Genomic DNA, 19,165 nt, shown 5'->3' with positions numbered 1-19,165 from the left:
TCTCTGATCATACCTCCTAAAGCCTATTGTACCTGGATAAATTATTTTTCTAGTTCTGAAACTCATTTTCCAAACAGTGAAAATTACCTTATTCGATAAGAGTTGTTGAGATGATTAAATGAGATAATACATGTTATGCACTGACTAGTATATGATGGAGGCTCAAAAAAAAAAAAGAGTTTCTATTACTGTAACCTACTTGTCTTTTTCTAGGGTAACCAACCATCCGGGTTTGCACTAAAAGCCCTGGACTCTCTAGGTTGTAACACTGAAAGTCCCATGTCCTGGGAACCTCTCAGTTCTAGGCAAACTGGGATGGTGGTTGCCCTAATCATTCGTCTTTTGGGAAACTGCCTCTTCAGCCAAACCTCCCTGATTCCAATGCATACTTCATGTGCTCCTTATTCTCTGTGGTGCTCCCTACCATGTTAATTTAAGAGACCCTCACACAGTGCTTAGTATGTGCCAGACTCTGTTTTCAGCTTTTTCAAATATTTGCTTATTTAATCTTCATAAAAACTCTCTAAGAAGGTACTTTTATTATCCCTATTTATCGATGAGAAAACTGAGGGAGAAATTGCAGAAGGTCCCACGGCTATAGAGGGGAGGAGCTGGAATTCAAACTTTCAGATTCTGATTCTGGAGTCCATGCTGTTAACCACTAGCCTTATGCTGACTGTGAAGAGTATGTGTGTTCTAATCTGTAGTATCTGGAATCAACATGAGAATTCCATTTTTAGCTCTTTCACTGATTTAAAACTTCACTTGATACCTCAGAGTTTGCAGAGACATAACCTGAGGCAAATACTTAAACTGAGGATGTTCAGGGCTTGCAGCATTGTTGGGGAAATGACACTATGAAAGGCAGGACAGTAATATTGTCAGATGATATGCAAGACCAAGTTTTCCATTGTCTTTCAGATCCCTGGTTTTTACTTTTATTCTCTTACACAATATCATAGGTGTTTTTATTTAGAATGAGCTGGTTCCTTTGAAAGAGGGTAAAAGAGAGATTTGATAGAAGAAAACACCAAAAACATCTAATCAAGTCAACTATTTTGACTGTGGATTTGGGTAGCCATATAAAAATCGTTAGCATCGTCTAGATTTTAAATGTTATCTATGTTGTATTTTGAATTAAGTACTCATTTTTACATTGAAATATCTTCTTCTCCCTTCCACCCTGACACTTCTCACCCCAAGCACACCTTCACACAGCTTTTGCAATCTCTTGACTTTAGCAAGTGGTTCTGCTAAAACCTTGATTAACAGTTACATGATTTTGCCACAATAGCCTGAGGCTCTTTAATATGAATAGTGGTGCAGGTGGGTTGAGTATGTGCTCAAAGGTCCCTCAATCTTCTCTTTGCATATCCAATTTACCACTTTTCCTGGAAATATTTGAGGATATGGAAATTTTGTGCCTGTTCCCTTTCACTGATGTATTTAGAATTCATAAATGCTTTATTCCAAGACTTTTTTCTTTAAGTCACAAATTTAAATTCAACAGAAGGCATGTGACATCATTTCATGTTATTTCATACGTTTTGATAGCAGTCAACATGAGATTTCTGAAGGGTAAGGTACTATTTTGGGTACTTTCTGAAATAAAATGGTGGTACTCAAGATTATTCTAGAGCCGTTTCACACAGCACATTCTGTTAGCCCCTAGAATATAAACCAGAACTTGCCTCTCACAGACATGCTACCTAAGAATATCTTCATGATTGGCTTTTAAATCCATTTTAGGAGTCTTTGAGCTCCTGATTTATGCAAGACATAGTGTTCAAATGTCCTTTTTTGAATGTTAAGTTTCAGAAGATTAGGTCCCTGAATTGAAGAAGTTGTGTCCAGAGGGATACAAAGTAGAGCATGATAAGATTTATAATGGAAGTGCAAAGAGCTCTGGAAAGGCAGAAAAAGAGATCACTTACGATGGGGGGAGGGAGAGGGAAAAGATTGGCTGAGGCATCTTAGAAAAGGTGGCATCTGAGCACATCCTTGAGGGATAACTAAGATATGAACAGATGGAGATGGGTAAGAAGGACAGTTCAAGCTCAGAGGACAACAAAAGCAAAGGCATATTAGGCAAAAGACAAAGTAGGAAATGGCAAGCCTTCCCAGGAGAAGGACAGGTCATGCCACATGTCTGGCACAGAGGGATATCAATGCTGTACTGCCAGGGAGAGGGGGGATAATCAGGTATAATGCCAGGAGGTCTTGGCATGCTTTTAGTGTGGATTTGTTTTATGGGTGAAGGGAGTAATTGCTTGAGTAACGTATTTGCGATTATTGAATATAATAAAGGACACAGAACAGTTGCTCAATAGTTAACTATAATGACTATCATCTTTATTTTGGGAAGCTCTCGTCAATAGGAGTGACCAGATCATGTTTAGAAGAGGTTCTTAGCTATTTATTTTCCTCCACTTACAAACTTCTTTATTCTCTCACCAGCCCTTAAAAGCAATAGGGTGGAAAAGTGAGCAGAGAGGACATCATGTCTGGCATTTGATGATGTGGTATCTTACCATCCATTCCTTAAGAAGATTTGTTACACCAGATTTGAAGTAAACAATACAACCAAAACTATTTATCATGGAAGGAAATGATAATAGTCATTAACATTACAGCTAATTTTTTTTAGCACATAGTGTATGCCAAGCACTATTCCAGGTCCTTCATGATGTTATTTCATTTCCCATTCCCACAAGAACCCGATGAGGTAACTGGCCTGGAAGGTAGAATTGGCAGAGACTTCACAGAGGAGGCAGGTCTTGAGATGACCTTGGAGAAAGGAAGGATTCCAAAGGTTGTATACAACAAAGGACAGGTTGTCTTTATAGAGAAAATGTGAGCAAATGAATGCATATAAATGTATTTTCATAAAAGGTGAAGAAACTGAAACTGGGAAGGATTAATAATTTAACTAAGGTCCAGGATTCAAATCAAGCAGGACTAACTCTGAGATTTGAATCTTTAATCCTATGGCTTGAGTCTAGGTTGTAGGACCCCAGAATCTATGTCTGTTAATCCCTGTTTTACAGTGCTCTCCAAGTTGAAAAACTCAGAGTTTTACAAATATTAATATAATGAATGCCTTTTATGTAAAACATATGTTAACCACCACAAGGAACTTTGCCCTCAAGTAACTTTTCTCCTACCAAGGGAAGCTGAATACCCAACTAAGATGCACTTCTTCATTTTTGCATTCTCATTGAATTCACGGAAAGAAAACAAAGGGAATAGCATTCATTGAATACCTAAGGTGGATATGAATTAATGCTTCATATACATAATTGTTTAAAATGGCCTGAAATATAATTTACCAATTTAAAGTGTTTAATTCAACACCTTTCAGTATTTTTACAGAGTTGTGCAATCATCCCCACGATCTGATTTTGGAAAGTTTCATCAGCTCCCCCAAAAATGCATACTCATAAGCAGTCGCTGTCCATTCTACCACTCTGTCCATCCCCTGTCAAAGAGAACTATTAATCTTTCTGTATCTGTAGATTTGTTTATTCTGGACATTTCATATGTAAAATCAGGAAATATGTGGTCTTTTGTGACTGGCTTTTTCCACCTGGAAGAGCATAATGTTTTCTAGATTCATCCCTGTTGTAGCAGATAGCAGTCTTTTATTTTCTTTTTAAATTGCTGAATAATATTCCATAGTAGGGATATATAGCCACTTGTGTTGGAGTGACATCTGGGTTCCACAAGCAGGAGGCTGGGCTGGGGCAGCCGCCACTGGCCTTCTCAACTTGTCTCTCCTTGTGTGGATCCTCTGCCCTACGAATGAGCAGAGATAAGGGTGGGCTAGGCCTAAGATTAAAGGCCTATAAGCTTAGGTAGAGCTTCTACCCCATGAGTTGGGGCAGGGTAGAGGAAGAGGCCTCCAGACTTCTCAGCTGTTTTTGTCTAGTATTAAAACCTCTGCAATACAGACGGTGGATAGTGGGGTGGGGAGATGCTGCAGTTCTCGACTGGGAGCTGGGAGAAGACAGAGCCCTGTGTTCTTGGTTCTACCTACCTGGAGTGGAGCTTCATCATGCAGAGCTGGGTGTGGTGAGGAAGAGACTTTTGCTGCCACAGGTTCTTGCTGTTTGGTAGGTTGAAGGTGTGTTTTCTTTTTCTTCCCACTAGTTACGATTGTTTTGCTGGGAGAGGGTCTCAGAGCTCCCCATACCATCATTATAGAAGTCATCTAGCTATGCATTTCATCTTTTTAATTTTTAAGCCTATTTTGTCTGTTAGTCATTAGAACAACCTAAGAGTAAGGTAGTAAACATCAGATCCAGGGTTTGAATCAGACATTTGAATAGTATCTTACTGTGGTACATGCTTAGTAACATTTCCTGAATAAATTAATGATCCAAAAATATCAAGCAATACAATTTAGGAATGAATAAGCTTCCAGATGATGGATAGTGATAATAAAGGCTACTGTGGTTGGGTTGAGAGACATCATGAAGCGTTATTTTTGCTATGATGGGAAAAATGTAATTTCTCACAAACTGCTGAATTCTTTGTACCTAAACTATCGGTCTTTATGACCAAAATACACTGTACAGCCAGTTCATCAATTCTGCCATACTAGTGGTACTTAATTCATTGTGAGAGATGGTACATTTGGTGACTTCACATACAGAGCAAAACCCCTGGAGGGGAAATGGCTACTTAATGTTAACACTGCTGGAATTCTGGCACCTTGGGGCATGTTTGGGAAAGCCGCAGGGAGTTTTATTTGCCCAGTGCCCAGTGGAATTGCTGGAAGTAATTGAAGATGATAAACACATGGAGGAAGGTAGAGAAAAAGAGCAATTTCTAAACATATCAAGTAATGTCCTAATGAGCAGAGAGCTTACTTTGGAATGATAAAAGGTTTAAATGGTCAGGCCCAGTTCAGGAAAACAGGCTGATGATTTAGGATGTTCTACTGTGGTATAATGTATATTATCTTTTAGCCCAATACCTGGGAAGAATATGTCCCAATTTTAGAAAAATGAGAGAATGAGAGTGAGAGAGAGAAAGTGAGACCGAGAGCAAGAGCAAGAGAGAGAGATCAATAAATGAAATGGAGGTTTGTAGGCCTAGGGATATTGTAAGCTTTCTTTGCCTTTATTGTGGTGTTATGTATGGAAATGGGAAGATTGACAAGAAGTCCTATGAGAAATTAGTGAAGTTAGCCTGACAAGGGCCAATTCCCAAAGCTTTGTCTTGTTGAGCTCATGTTAGGAGATACGAAATCAGAAGCAGAAAACTATAGGTGGGAGGTATTCTAGAGGCCCACTTAGAACTAGAAGGAATGATGTTAACATGGTGGCTCCTTGTAATTATGCAGTTTTGCAGGCTGTGGAGCAGTAGCTCAGACAGGGGTTCAGCTTCCCAAGGAGAATATACTGCCAGTTGGTGAAAAGGAGAAGAGATAATGGGCAATGAATAGAAGCTTCAAAGGTGTGAATGGAGAGGTAATCCCAGCAATGATAAAGGAAATCATTTGTGCCTGAAAAAGTGTGCAAGTGATCCCAGAACCACACCAACAAGGAAGGTACCTGGACAACTGGCATTTTTAGACTACTTCTGGTGCAGGCTCCCAGCCCAAGACTTGTTATCATCACTCCATTCATTTATGGTATGTCAAGCATAAGGCAGGTTGAATGTACATGTCTCTAATGGTAATTTCTCTTTTGCAAAATGACTAAAATTGGGAAACTTTTTTTAAAAAGGAGAAAATATACACCCTAGTTTCTGTGCTTTTGTTTATGCCTCCTTCTATCCTTTCTTTTGCAAGAACTCTCTGGCTCATGCCCATTAATACCTGATGCCAGATCCTAGGGTCCATGATTGTAATTTCATCCTGCCTGTTTCCTTCCAGAGCAGTTAATCTTTCTCTTTGAGCTATGATAACTGTGGTGCTGTAGTCTCAGAGCAGTGAAACCTAGTTAGACCTGGGCATGAAAATGCTGCCTGCATTGAATTGAAACCTTGAAAAGTAGCCATAGTCCTTTCAGCTTCATTCATCTTGCAAAGCAAGTAGCAAAGTCTGCCAGATGGAAATAGTTTAATTTGGTAGATGGAAACATTTCTAAGACTTGTGGACTATATTACAAATGTTACTAGTTGAAGTCTCTTGCACAACTTAGAATTGTTTTCTCCTGTGCTGTATCATTTAGAAAGCCCAAAAGATCACTTTAAAAAACCGAGTGAAATAGAAAATCTGCCCGAGACAACTCTTGCAAAGTTTGCTGATATTATTTAGACATCAAACACTTTGTTATCAACTCCACTGGCTTAAAAGATTTTCAACTATTTTTTCTGCCCTCAGCATATCTTTAAATGACAGGCACAGATGTTTGCCTTCATTTCTTAGCATCCTCACCCTAGGCATTCATTGTCTAAGCACTGGAGTTTCCGTCATCACATGAATGCATACAAAATATGCAGCCAAGTCCACTGTCCTTTGCCATCTCTAGCTCTCGTGGGTCATTGGATAATTAGATATTTGAAAAGCACCTTGAAATAAGGGCTATAAATAATTCCTTTCTCCATTTTTAGAAAGCTCCATGGAAAGAAGGGTCACTGGAAAAATCCTTGGATCACCCTGCATAAAAGACTGGTATTTATTTGCCTTGGAGTAATTCAGAGAGAAGGGAATATGGTGCAATGGAAGTAGGTCCTGAAGGAAAGGAGAATGGAGATCTAGTCTTGGTTCTGCTACTAATTAGCTGTGTAAGCTCAGGAAATTCCCTTCATCTCAGGAGCCTGGATATGTAGAATAAGAAAGTTGAACTTGATGATCTCTAAGATGCTTTTTGAATATTCTGCAAACACTTTACTCCTGTGCAACCTTCTTAAGTCTCGTTGGGCTCTAAATAATGTGTCCTAATTTGTCATTAGGTAAGTGGCTCCTCTGATTCTGTAGAGGACTCCAGAAGTCTATTTGAGCACTGGAACACTCAAGGTTCCAAGTTATCCATAATAGGATAGAAGTAAGTCTGGTATGCCAAGATAGGAGGAGGAAAGAATAATTGATTCTCAGGAAGTGACTAGCACAATCATCATACACAATTTAAGATACAAACTCATGGTCTGCTCTTGGATACGAAACAATCCTCTCCTACAAAGCCTACTGATAATAGAAGACTAGAAGAGGAAAATGTTCATGTCTGGGGAAAAACAGTAATTAAGGCAATGGGCTCTGAAGTCTGACAGATCTGAGTGTGGGACTCAAAGTTACCAGTTTCTTGCTTTATGTCTTTGGGAAGTTTTCTTAATCTCTCTGATCTTCACTTGCTTATAAGAGGGGTTATATTAGAAATTATATGCATGATTTTTCTAATACAATTATAAAAAAATGATATAAAGTATGCTTATCACAATGTCTGACAAGTAGTGCATATTATATACTAGCCATTATTCTTATAATTAATGATAGAGTCACTAGATGATAAAACTAACATTTACTTTATAAATTACTCAATAAATACTTGCTGTATGTTTAGCACACTATAAAGAAGTGAAAGGCATGGTTTTATTCCTCAAAACTTAAAATCCTGTCTATGAAAAAATTTGTCATCTATTGTGGTGCTGAGCATATATATAAGTGTATGGATTGGTGATTTTCAGTTTCTTACATAGCAATTTGAAAGGTAGGATGCAATAGTTCATGTATTTGGTCGTTAGAAGAAAATAGAACAAAGCAAAATTTCCCAATTACCTACTAATTTTAGCCAAACATCTATGAATACTATAATGTGGAAAAAGAAGTTTAAAAATTATATTAATTCTGAAAACATGTATAGCCATGTAAGTTTTAATCACATTCATAAACTTACCAAGAAATGGTCCAGTTTAAAAAATATACCTAGTTGGATTTCATTTCAAAGATTGCTGATTATATAATAATAATCCTGAAAGTTGAAGCCTTGAAAAATTAAGCTGAATTCTAAAAATACTTCTTAATTGGATCATTTTGGAACCCCAGGTCTTTGATTCACATATAATTTTGGCATTGGGTTTTCAGTGTGTGACTATCAGGCACCTGGCAGAGATGGATTAGGTCCAAGTCCAACCAGATGCTTGGTGGCAGATGGCTCCCAGTGCAGTTACTCTAAACTTGGAATGTGTAAAAAGTTAAATGCTCAGAGGCTGAAACCTAATCCATTATAGGCATATGTGCTCTGAGTTTGGGGAAATCTGTGGCCACAAAGGATAATATTGTGTACATAATACTGAATGAGGATCCATGGACTAGCATGACCTCGAACTATTAAAATCTATCTCTCTAGGTGATTCCCAGGATCAGATTTCTGGAACCCAACATAATAAACATAGCAGGAAGGAGCCACACTCATCAAGTTCCAACTATTTTTTACGGCCCAGAGGAGAATGTGAGGTGTATTTAGCTGCATGTCTTGGGAAACTCACTGGGTTTCTGAGATGAAGGGAATTTCCTGAGCTTACAGAGCGAATTAGTAGCAGAGCCAATATTAGATCTCCCTTCTTTTCTCCATCAGGACCTATGTCCATTGCACCATGCTTCCTCTCCCTGAATTTACTCCAAGGCAAACAAACACCAGTCTTTTATGGAGGGTTTTTTTTTTTTTCCCCCAATGACCCTTCTTTCCATGAAGTTTTCTAAAAATGGAGAGTAGGATCAGATCCTGGGACTCAAGCCTTTAGGTGATTTCCCAAAACAACACAGCATTATTCTTGAGTTCTCTGAAGACATAATTCAGTCAATTCCTATTCAGTTTATTTGCCAAGTTCCTTACATCCAGCTTTAATCTAACTATTTCTTCCCAGCCCAATGAGCCAGATTTCCCATTTATTTTGGGTTAGAGAAAACCTTGTCCTAAGAGCCCCGAAAGTCATGGAGGAAAACACTATCTCCCAAAATAAAGAAACTCTAACTGACTGTAATTATAGCTGCCGTTGCACTCAATGATAGGCACAGGTTCCCAGACATTCCTCATGACTGCAGGGCACATCACAGAAATGTGCTCACTGACCAGGATGCCTGACTCAAGCATCTGTTCTTTCTGTCCCCTGAGATTCAAGTCAGCCAGTCTCCTTGAATCAGAGAGGCTTGTATCAGGGTTTCCTTCAGCTAGATGTTTCAAATACACAAAGATTCCGGTAGAAAAGACACTACTAAAGCTAGAGAAAGATACTTGAGCCTAGATGGCCAGTCCACAAATATTCATAGAATATTTATTGTGTAGTAGGAATAGTGCCATGTGCTGGTCGTAGAACTATTTGCTCATGGGATTTATACTTCAGTGGACAGGTCCTCTCCCAGAGCTTTTCCTGTGCACTTTGATCTGATTGTCTCCATCTTATATCTGCAATGAACTTGATCAACTCTCCTTTCTTATTTATATTCCTTACTATTTTCACTTTATTACAGAAGCCAGGTAGCAGAATATAGTAGAAAACCATTAATTCATGGCTGAGCTACTCTGAAGAATAGGTTAGTAGTATCTCATTTTATAGGTGAGGAACTGAGTTTCGCAGAGGAGAAATGAGTTTCCCAAGACGTGCAGCTAAATAGACCCCCATTCCCATTTGGGCAAAAAAAAAAAATAGTTGATATATTATATGGGTAGCTTCCTAATAGTTGATACATTATATGGGTAGCTTCTTCCTGCTGTGCTTATTTTCTTAGGTTCAGGCTCTGATCCTGCTAGAGCCTTATTTACAGGTAAATGACAAGGGTGGTGAGAACGTGGCTAGAATTGTCTAGAAACTTTTGTGCTCAGAGTGGTCAGGGGCAGCCGGCACAAAATCTGTTCAAGATTCAAATTCAAAGTTCTTTCTTAGCTACTAAAACATAGCAAAGTTAAAGGATTCCTGTTTTACCTTGTTTCTCTCTTCTTGTTCGGATGAGTATAAGGATGCTCTAAAGGAGGCAAACAGTAGCAAGGAGAAGTATCGACAATTTCTGGTGATTTGTCACCTCACATTCTCTTCAGGAGTTCAGGAAGCATAAGACTTTTTTTTTTTTTTTTTTTTGACACTTGCCTAGAAGTTTTGAAATCAGTTACAGTAATTAGAACCAACTCCTAGAGATGGTTACAGTGATCTAGCAGAGTCACCTTATATAAGGCAAAATTTAAGTGTGGGGTGGTTTTAGAAATTTGGGAAACTAAAGATAATGGATTTATAGGAAAATTTGGATACAATTTGATTGCCTTTGTTTGGTTGAAAACCGGGTCCTTGAGTCATCTTATAATGGCTCAGCTACCCTGGAGCACTGGGCATTCATTAGTTGATCTGCAAAATGTTTTGGAGTTTTCTTCCTAGTTGAGGTTATAAAAGGGAGAAGGATGATCACAGTAACAGTAGCTGGGAGCTCAGTGCTGTAAGGTACTGGAGGACCCAAGATCCATTGTAGAACCTGGACATGCTTGAGTCGGAATTGTCTCTGAGTTACGGCAAAACAAGAGTAAACGTATAAGAACTACATCTAGTGGATAGATTCCTATTTTCTAAGATAGTATTTCAACAGTTTTGTCTTGACTAAGGTTGATATATGCACAAGCACGTTTGGGGGAACTCTAATAAAAGAAAAGCTGCTACTTCCTTTTAAAAATTCATTAAGAAATACAGTAGACATATCCAGAAACAGTCCGAATGCTTCATATTTCATCTTTAAATTACTCCTTTGTGGGTGTTGAATGCTTCTTTGCAATACCTTTAGTACCACCAGAAGTGATTTCTAACAAAACACCTGAGAGAAGGCATCTATCTTGAGTTAGTCCAAGTTTGCAGGAGGACATACACTCCAGGAATAATATCAGTTTCCTAGTTAGGCAGCAGCTGCTGTCTCTCTTGCCTCCTGAACTATTGTGTTCCTGGTTCTTTGTAGTGTGAATCAAATCTTAGAGGCATAATGAGAAAAAAACAACACCATGGCTGTCATCCACTTTTTCTTTTTTTGCTAAGACTCTTATTTAGTTGTTTTAAATAGGGATTTGGAAGATAGAACTCAAGACTTTTCTGCATCTGGATCCACCAATGCTTAGTGTGTAAGGTATATTCATTTACTTGTGTTAAATTGAGCTCTTTGGTGAGGAAAGGCAAAATTAGAAACGGAAAAAATATAAGTGCTATCACTTAGATTCCATTGCTTATTAAGACAGGGGGTTCTAGTTTCTGAAAATGCAGTTAATCATTGGACAGGAAAAAGTATTTGATCAACAGAATGTTATTTCTAATGGCTTTCAATCAATTCTTTCAAAACACAAAGAGAAAAAGACATCAACAAAAGAATATAAAAGCAAACGTCAAAACTTAGGAGGTTAACAATCAATTTAAAAGCCTCAGGAATTTTGTTACTGAAACAGTCATTAGAAAGTAGAGAAGACAGGACTGTGGTAAGTTAAAGATGATGTTTGTGTTTGAAGAGTTTGATCTGGGGAAGGAAGCTTGAACACACATAAGCTCTGATCCATACAGGATGATTTTAAAGGCCAGGACAGTCTTATGATCTAATGATGTTGGACCTGAAATCTTCATTAGTCTTAGGACCAGTTAAAAAATAACACCACCACCCTGTGCTATTTAAATAGTATTTATAATAGGTTAGTGTATGTTGAACATTAAATTTGGTCCAGATAATCTAGGCAGATAATTGATTTAATCATCACATCAGCCCAGCAAGGTGTTTTGTTCTCATTTTACAGATGAAGGAGCTCAGGTTAGAAGAGGTTAGGCAACTTTTCCAAGGTCCCACAGAAATCAGCGCCTCATCTATTTGACTCCAAAGCCCATGCCTCTTGTGGCAGAGACAATGCTTTGTGTCTGCTTTCTTTTTTTCTGGGCATCAGGAAGACTGCATTTCTTATTATCACTACCATCAGATTGAGTTCTGGACAATGCAATGGGAGCAGAAGTCACTTGTGTGATTTCCTGGCTGAAGAAATTAAGAGCTAACATTCCTTGTCCTGGTTCTTACTTCTTCTATTGGGACTGCAGATTTTGCTCATTTTAACGATGTTAGTGTCTCAAGATAGAAGAACTCTGGGTCACGATTTAGGAATGTCACCATGGAGATCCTTTCAACACTCATTTTTTTGCAGTGTGGGTTACAAATAAACCTTTACTCTTTTAAGTCACTCAGTTTTTAGGGTGTATTTATTACCACAGCATAGCCTACTCTGTCCTGACAAACACATTTTATGCCCTGCACTTTACCTTATATTCTTTAAATTTTAGCTGTTAATACAGTATATCTCATGTTTTGTTTTCATACACAAAGAGTTGGTAGATAATAAAATAATTAAATTGTAGCTGAAGAAAACATTCTCTCTAGCAGTGTCATCTAAAATAAGAGGAAAATTTATTTTAAAATTAAGAATGGCAGGGGTTTTTTTTGCCTGAAAATAATGTCTTTGAGGCTATAGACAACTTTCAGTGGTTCAGGGGCCTGCCTGCTCATCTCATTTATGAAGGATTCATGGAGTAATATCTCCTCTGTCTCTGTGTCATCCATGATCTCTTATCAGCTTCACTCTAATCAGCATGTCTATGGAAGAAAAACCAAACTGTATTGAATTAGTTCTCTTTTTCTTCAAATAACTTTAAAGGAAAGTCCTGATATACTATATTATTTGACTTAATTGATTCCTCAACACCTTTGATGTCAGGGATAGTCTTAATGGAAGAAGAAATTTATAATACATTAGTTCCATTAAAATGCACCTATAAATGTTCTCTTTTGATAAGTGTCTGTTCATATCCTTCGCCCACTTTTTGATGGGGTTGTTTGTTTTTTTCTTGTAAATTTGTTGGAGTTCATTGTAGATTCTGGGTATTAGCCCTTTGTCAGTTGAGTAGATTGCAAAAATTTTCTCCCATTCTGTAGGTTGCCTGTTCACTCTGATGGTAGTTTCTTTTGCTGTGCAGAAGCTCTTTAGTTTAATTAGATCCCATTTGTCAATTTTGGCTTTTGTTGCCATTGCTTTTGGTGTTTTAGACATGAAGTCCTTGCCCATGCCTATGTCCTGAATGGCATTGCCTAGGTTTTCCTGTAGGGTTTTTATGGTTTTAGGTCTAACATTTAAGTCTTTAATCCATCTTGAATTAATTTTTGTATAAGGTGTAAGGAAGGCATCCAGTTTCAGCTTTCTACATATGGCTAGCCAGTTTTCCCAGCACCATTTATTAAATAGGGAATCGTTTCCCCATTGCTTGTTTTTGTCAGGTTTGTCAAAGATCAGATGGTTGTAGATATGCGGCATTATTTGTGAGGGCTCTGTTCTGTTCCATTGGTCTATATCTCTGTTTTGGTACCAGTACCATGCTGTTTTGGTTACTATAGCCTTGTAGTATAGTTTGAAGTCAGGTAGCATGATGCCTCCAGCTTGGTTCTTTTGGCTTAGGATTGACTTTGTCATGTGGGCTCTTTTTTGGTTCCATATGAACTTCAAAGTAGTTTTTTCCAATTCTGTGAAGAAAGTCATTGGTAGCTTCATGGGGATGGCATTGAATCTATAAATTTCCTTGGGCAGTATGGCCATTTTCATGATATTGATTCTTCCTACCCATGAGCATGGAATGTTCTTCCATTTGTTTGTATCCTTTTTTATTTCACTGAGCAGTGGTTTGTAGTTCTCCTTGAAGAGGTCCTTCATGTCCCTTGTAAGTTGGATTTTTTGCAGCCAAAAGACACATGAAAAAATGCTCATCATCACTGGCCATCAGAGAAATGCAAATCAAAACCACAATGAGATACCATCTCACACCAGTTAGAATGGCGATCATTAAAAAGTCAGGAAACAACAGATGCTAGAGAGGATGTGGAGAAATGGGAACACTTTTACACTGTTGGTGGGACTGTAAACTAGTTCAGCCATTGTGGAAGTCAGTGTGGCGATTCCTCACAGATCTAGAACTAGAAATACCATTTGACCCAGCAATCCCATTACTGGGTATATACCCAAAGGATTATAGATCATGCTGCTCTAAAGACACATGCACACGTATGTTTATTGTGGCACTATTCACAATAGCAAAGACTTGGAACCAACCCAAATGTCCAACAATGATAGTCTGGATTAAGAAAATGTGGCACATATACACCATGAAATACTATGCAGCCATAAAAAATGAGGAGTTCATGTCCTCTGTAGGGACATGGATGAAGCTGGAAACCATCATTCTCAGCAAACCATTGCAAGGACAAAAAACCAAACACCACATGTTCTCACTCATAGGTGGGAATTGAACAATGAGAACACATGGACACAGGAAGGGGAACATCACACACAGGGGCCTGTTGTGGGGTAGGGGGAGTGGGGAGGGATAACATTTGGAGATACACCTAATGTTAAATGGGTGCAGCACACCAACATGACACATGTATACATATGTAACTAACCTGCACGTTGTGCACATGTACCCTAAAACTTAAAGTATAATAATAAAAATTTACCTATAAAATGTTGACCAACTCTGGTAGTCTGAATGGAATGGGTCTAGCTTATTTCTATTCAGGAGGTCAAATCTGCTTTCTGGGGAGAGCTAGTACTAAACCCTGATATTTGACACCTTGCCCTTTCCTATGTATTCTGAAGTCTGTAACATGGAGCTCTCCATTATTTTCTTTATTAGAAATGACTTTCGATATCCCTGTAATTGGACCATTATCCTCTTGATTAAAAATGCTGATTTAGCAAATCTCATGAAGGAAAACAACTTTGTGCCAGGGAAATATCATAAATGGGATATGGCCGTGGTAGTGGTAGTGCACTTGGATATGGCCAGGTAAAATATTGAACTCAACTGATAATATCCCGGTTCTATTGGGAAATCTTAATTAAGGAAGATCTTTATTCCACACACTTTCTTTTTTTTCAGTTCTTTCTTTTTAAATTCAGGGTACATGTGTAGATTTGTGACATAGGTAAACTTGTATCATGGGTGTTTGTTGTACAGATTATTTTATTGCTGAGGTGATAAACCTAGTACCCATTAGTATCCTGATCCTCTCTCTTTTCCCATCCTCTACCCTCCAAAAGGTCCTAGTGTGTGCCTCTATGTGTCCATGTGTTCTCATCATTTAGCTCTCCCTGATAAGTGAGGACATGTAGTATTAGGTTTTCTCTTCCTGTGTTAGTTTGCTAAGGATAATGGCCTCCAGCTCCATCCATGTTCCTGCAAAGGATATGAGCTCCTTCCTTTTTATGGCTGCATAGTATTCCTTGGTGTATATGTACCACATTTTCTTTATCCAGTCTATCACTGATGGACATTTAAGTTGATACCATGTCTTTGCTATTGTGAATAGAGCTGCAATGAACATACACATGCATGTGTCTTTATAATAAAAAGATTTATATTCCTTTAGGTATATACCCAGTAATGGGATTGCTGAGTCAAATGGCATTTCTATCTTTAGGTTTTTGAGGAATAACCACACTGCCTTCCACAATGGTTGAACTAATTTACACTCCTACCAACGGTGTGTAAGAATTCATTTTTCTCTATAACCTTGCCAGCATCTGTTGTTGACTTTCTTATAATAAGCATTCAGACTGGTATGAGATGGTATCTCATTGTGGTTTTGATTTGTATTTCTCTAATGATCAGTGATGTTGAGCTTTTTTCATATGATTTTTGGCCACATGCATATCTCCTTTTGAAAAGTGTTCGTGTCCTTTGCCTGCTTTTTATTGAGGTTGTTTGTTTTGTTCCTGTAAATTTGTTTAAGTTCCTTACAGATGCTGTATATTAGACTTTGTTGGGTGCCAAAATTTGCAAAAATATTTTCACATTTTATAGGTTGTTTTTTCCATTGATGGTTTATTTTTATGTACAGAAGTCTTTAATTAGATCCCATTTGTCAATTTTTACTTTTATTGCAATTGCTTTTGGCATCCTATTCATGAAATCTTTGCCTGTGCCTATGTCCTGAATAGTATTGCCTAGATTGTCTTCCAGAGTTTTTATAGTTTTGGGTTTTACATTTAAGTCTTTAATCCATCTTGAGTTAATTTTCATATATGGTATAAGGGAGGGGTCCAGTATCAATCTTCTCCATATGGCAAGCCAATTATCCCAGCAGAATTTATTGAGCAGGAAGTCCTTTCCCCATTTTTTTTTTTTTTTTTGTCAGATTTGTCAAAGATCAGATACCTGTAGGTATGTGGTCTTATTTCTGGTTGCTCCATTCTGTTCCATTGGCTTTTGTGTCTGTTTTTGTACCTGTACCATGCTGTTTTGGTTACTGTAGCCCTGTAGTATAATTTGAAATTGGGTAGCGTGATGCCTCCAGCTTTGTTCTTTTGCTTAGGATTATCTTGGCTATTCTGGCTTCTTTTGGTTCCTTATGAATCTTAAAATAATCTTTTCTAATTCCGTGGAGAATATCAATGTTAGTTTAATAGGAATGGCATTGAATCTATAAATTGCTTTGAGTAGTATGGCCATTTCATGATATTGATTTTTCCTATCCAAGAGCCTGGAATGTTTTCCCATTTGTCTCTGTTCTCTCTGATTTCTTTAAGCAGTATTTCGTGGTTCTCCCTGTAGAGACCTTTTACCTCCTGATATGGTTTGGCTGTGTCCCCACCCAAATCTCATTTGAATTGTAGCTCCCATAATTCCCATGGACCTGGTGGGAGGTGACTGATGTGGGCAGGTTTCTCCCATGCTGTTCTTGTGATAGTGGATAAGTCTTATATCTGATGGTTTTATAAAGAGCAGTTCCCCTGCACATGCTGTCTTGCCTGACACCACGTAAGACGTGCCTTTGCTCTCCTTTGCCTTCCGCCATGATTGTAAGTCCTCCCCAGCCATGTGGAACTGTGAGTCCATTAAGTCTCTTTTTCTTTATAAATTACTCAGTCTCAGGTATTTCTTCATAGCAGTATGAAAATGTACAAATATACCTCCCTAGTTAGCTATATTCCTAGGTATTTTTTTCTTTTCATGGCAGTTGTGAATGGATGTTTGTTCCTGATTTGGCTCTTGGCTTCACTATTGTTGGTATGTAGGAATGCTAGTGATTTTTGCACATTGACTTTGTACCGTGAGACTTTGCTGAATCAGTTTAAGAAGCTTTGGGCTGAGAATGGGGCTTTCTAGATATAGGATCACGTTACCTGCAAACAGTTTGGCATCCTGTCTTTCCATTTGGATGCCCTTTATTTCTCTCTCTTGCCTGATTGCCCTGGCCAGAACTTCCAATTCTATGTTGAATAGGAGTGGTGAGAGAGGGCATCCTTGTGCCAGTTTTCAAGGGGAATGCTTCCAGCTTTTGCCCATTCAGTATGATGTTGGTTGTGGGTTTGTCGTATATGGCTCTTATTGTTTTGAGATATGTTCCTTCAGTACCTAGCTTATTGAGAGTTTTTAACATAAATGGATGTTGAATTTTATTGAAAGCCTTTTCTGCATCTATTGAGAAAATCGTGTGGTTTTTGTCTTGAGTTCTGTTTATGTATGAATCACATTTATTGATTTGCATATGTTGAACCAACCTTGCATCCTGTGGATGAAGCCAACTTGACTGTGGTGGATAAGCTTTTTGATGCATTACTGGGTTCAGTTTGCGAGTATTTTGTTGAAGAGTTTTGCATCAGTGTTCATCAAGGATGTTGGCCTGAAGTTTTCTGTTTTTGTGTGTCTCTGCAAGGTTTTTGTATCAGGATGATGCTGGCCTCATAGAATGTGTTAGGGAGGAGTCCCTCCTCAATTCTTTGGAATAGTTTCAGTAGGAATGGTACCAGTTCTTCTTCATACTTCTGATAGAATTCAGCTGTGAATCTTTTTTGGTCCTGGGCTTTTTCCACTTGGCAGGCTATTCATTACTGCCTCAATTTCAGAACTTGTTATTGTTCTGTTCAGGGATTCGATTTCTTCCTGGTTCTTCCTTGGGAGGGTGTTTGTATCCAGGAATTTATGTATTTCTTCCAGATTTTCTAGTTTATGTATATAGAGGTGTTCATAATATTATCTGATGGTTATTTGTATTTCTGTGGGGTCAGTGTCATTTCTAATTCTGTTTATTTGAATCTTCTCTCTTTTATTCATTAGTCTAGCTAGTGGTCTATCTATGTTATTAATTTTTTCAAATAACAAACTCCTAGATTCTTTGATCTTTTGAATGGTTTTTGTGTTGCTATCTCCTTCAGTTCAAGTCTGATTCTGGTTATTTCTTGTCTTCTGCTAGCTTTGGGATTTGTTTGCTCTTTGTTCTCTAGTTCTTTTAGTGGTGAAGCATCATAACTAAAAGAGGTTGAAAATTTTGACATTTTTCTAACTTTTTGATGTAGGCATTTAATGCTATAAATTTCCCCCTTAACACTGAATTAGCTATGTCCCAGAGATTCTGGTATGTTGTCTCTTTGTTCTCATTGCTTTTCAAAAACTTCTTGATTTCTGCCTTAATTTTATTATTTACCCAAAAGTCATTCAGGAGTAGGCTATTCAATTTCCATGTAATTTTATGGTTTTGAGTGAATTCCTTAGTATTGATTTCTAATTTGATTGCTCTGTGGACCAAGAGGCTGTTTGTTGTGATCTCAGTTCTTTTGCATTTGCCAAGGAGTGTTTTACTTCTGATTATATGATTGATTTTAGAGTAAGGGCCATGTGGCCATGAGAAGAATGTACATTTTGTTGTTTTGGGATAGAAAGTTCTATAGATATTCATAAGGTTCAGTTGATGCAGCCACAGCACTTTCTTCTAACAATTCTGTCATTTAATCACCTCAAATCAGAAACATATAGTTCAAACTTTGTTTTGACATACTTTCTATTACAGGTTTTTCTCTAATACAGTCATTTACATATTTTAAATACATCTATCCCCAGTACATATGTCTCTGACAAAGGTAATCTTTGATTACATCTTCCTGGGGGAAGTTGGATAAAGACATATCTCAGGATTGAATTAGGAGAAAGAGAAACTTGTGTTTCTGGGTGGACGATGAAAGTACTTGATCATTTTCACTATTCCCCTACCTGATTATTGCCATCAGACACTTCTAGTAGATTTGATATATGTCATGTTTTCTTTCTTTTAGATTTATACTGATAACTCAGTGTTAAAATATCAATGCAAACCTAGAATCATTGTGCAATTCACTGCTCAAACATTTATTTATTTAAAAATTCCCAGTCCTGATGGTATTACTGGTTTAGAAACAAA

The sequence above is a fragment of the Hylobates moloch genome, unplaced genomic scaffold (assembly GCF_009828535.3).
Source record: "Hylobates moloch isolate HMO894 unplaced genomic scaffold, HMol_V3 SCAFFOLD_1, whole genome shotgun sequence".
In the NCBI taxonomy this organism is placed as follows: Eukaryota; Metazoa; Chordata; class Mammalia; order Primates; family Hylobatidae; genus Hylobates; species Hylobates moloch.
Note: the sequence above shows the minus strand (reverse complement) of the source record.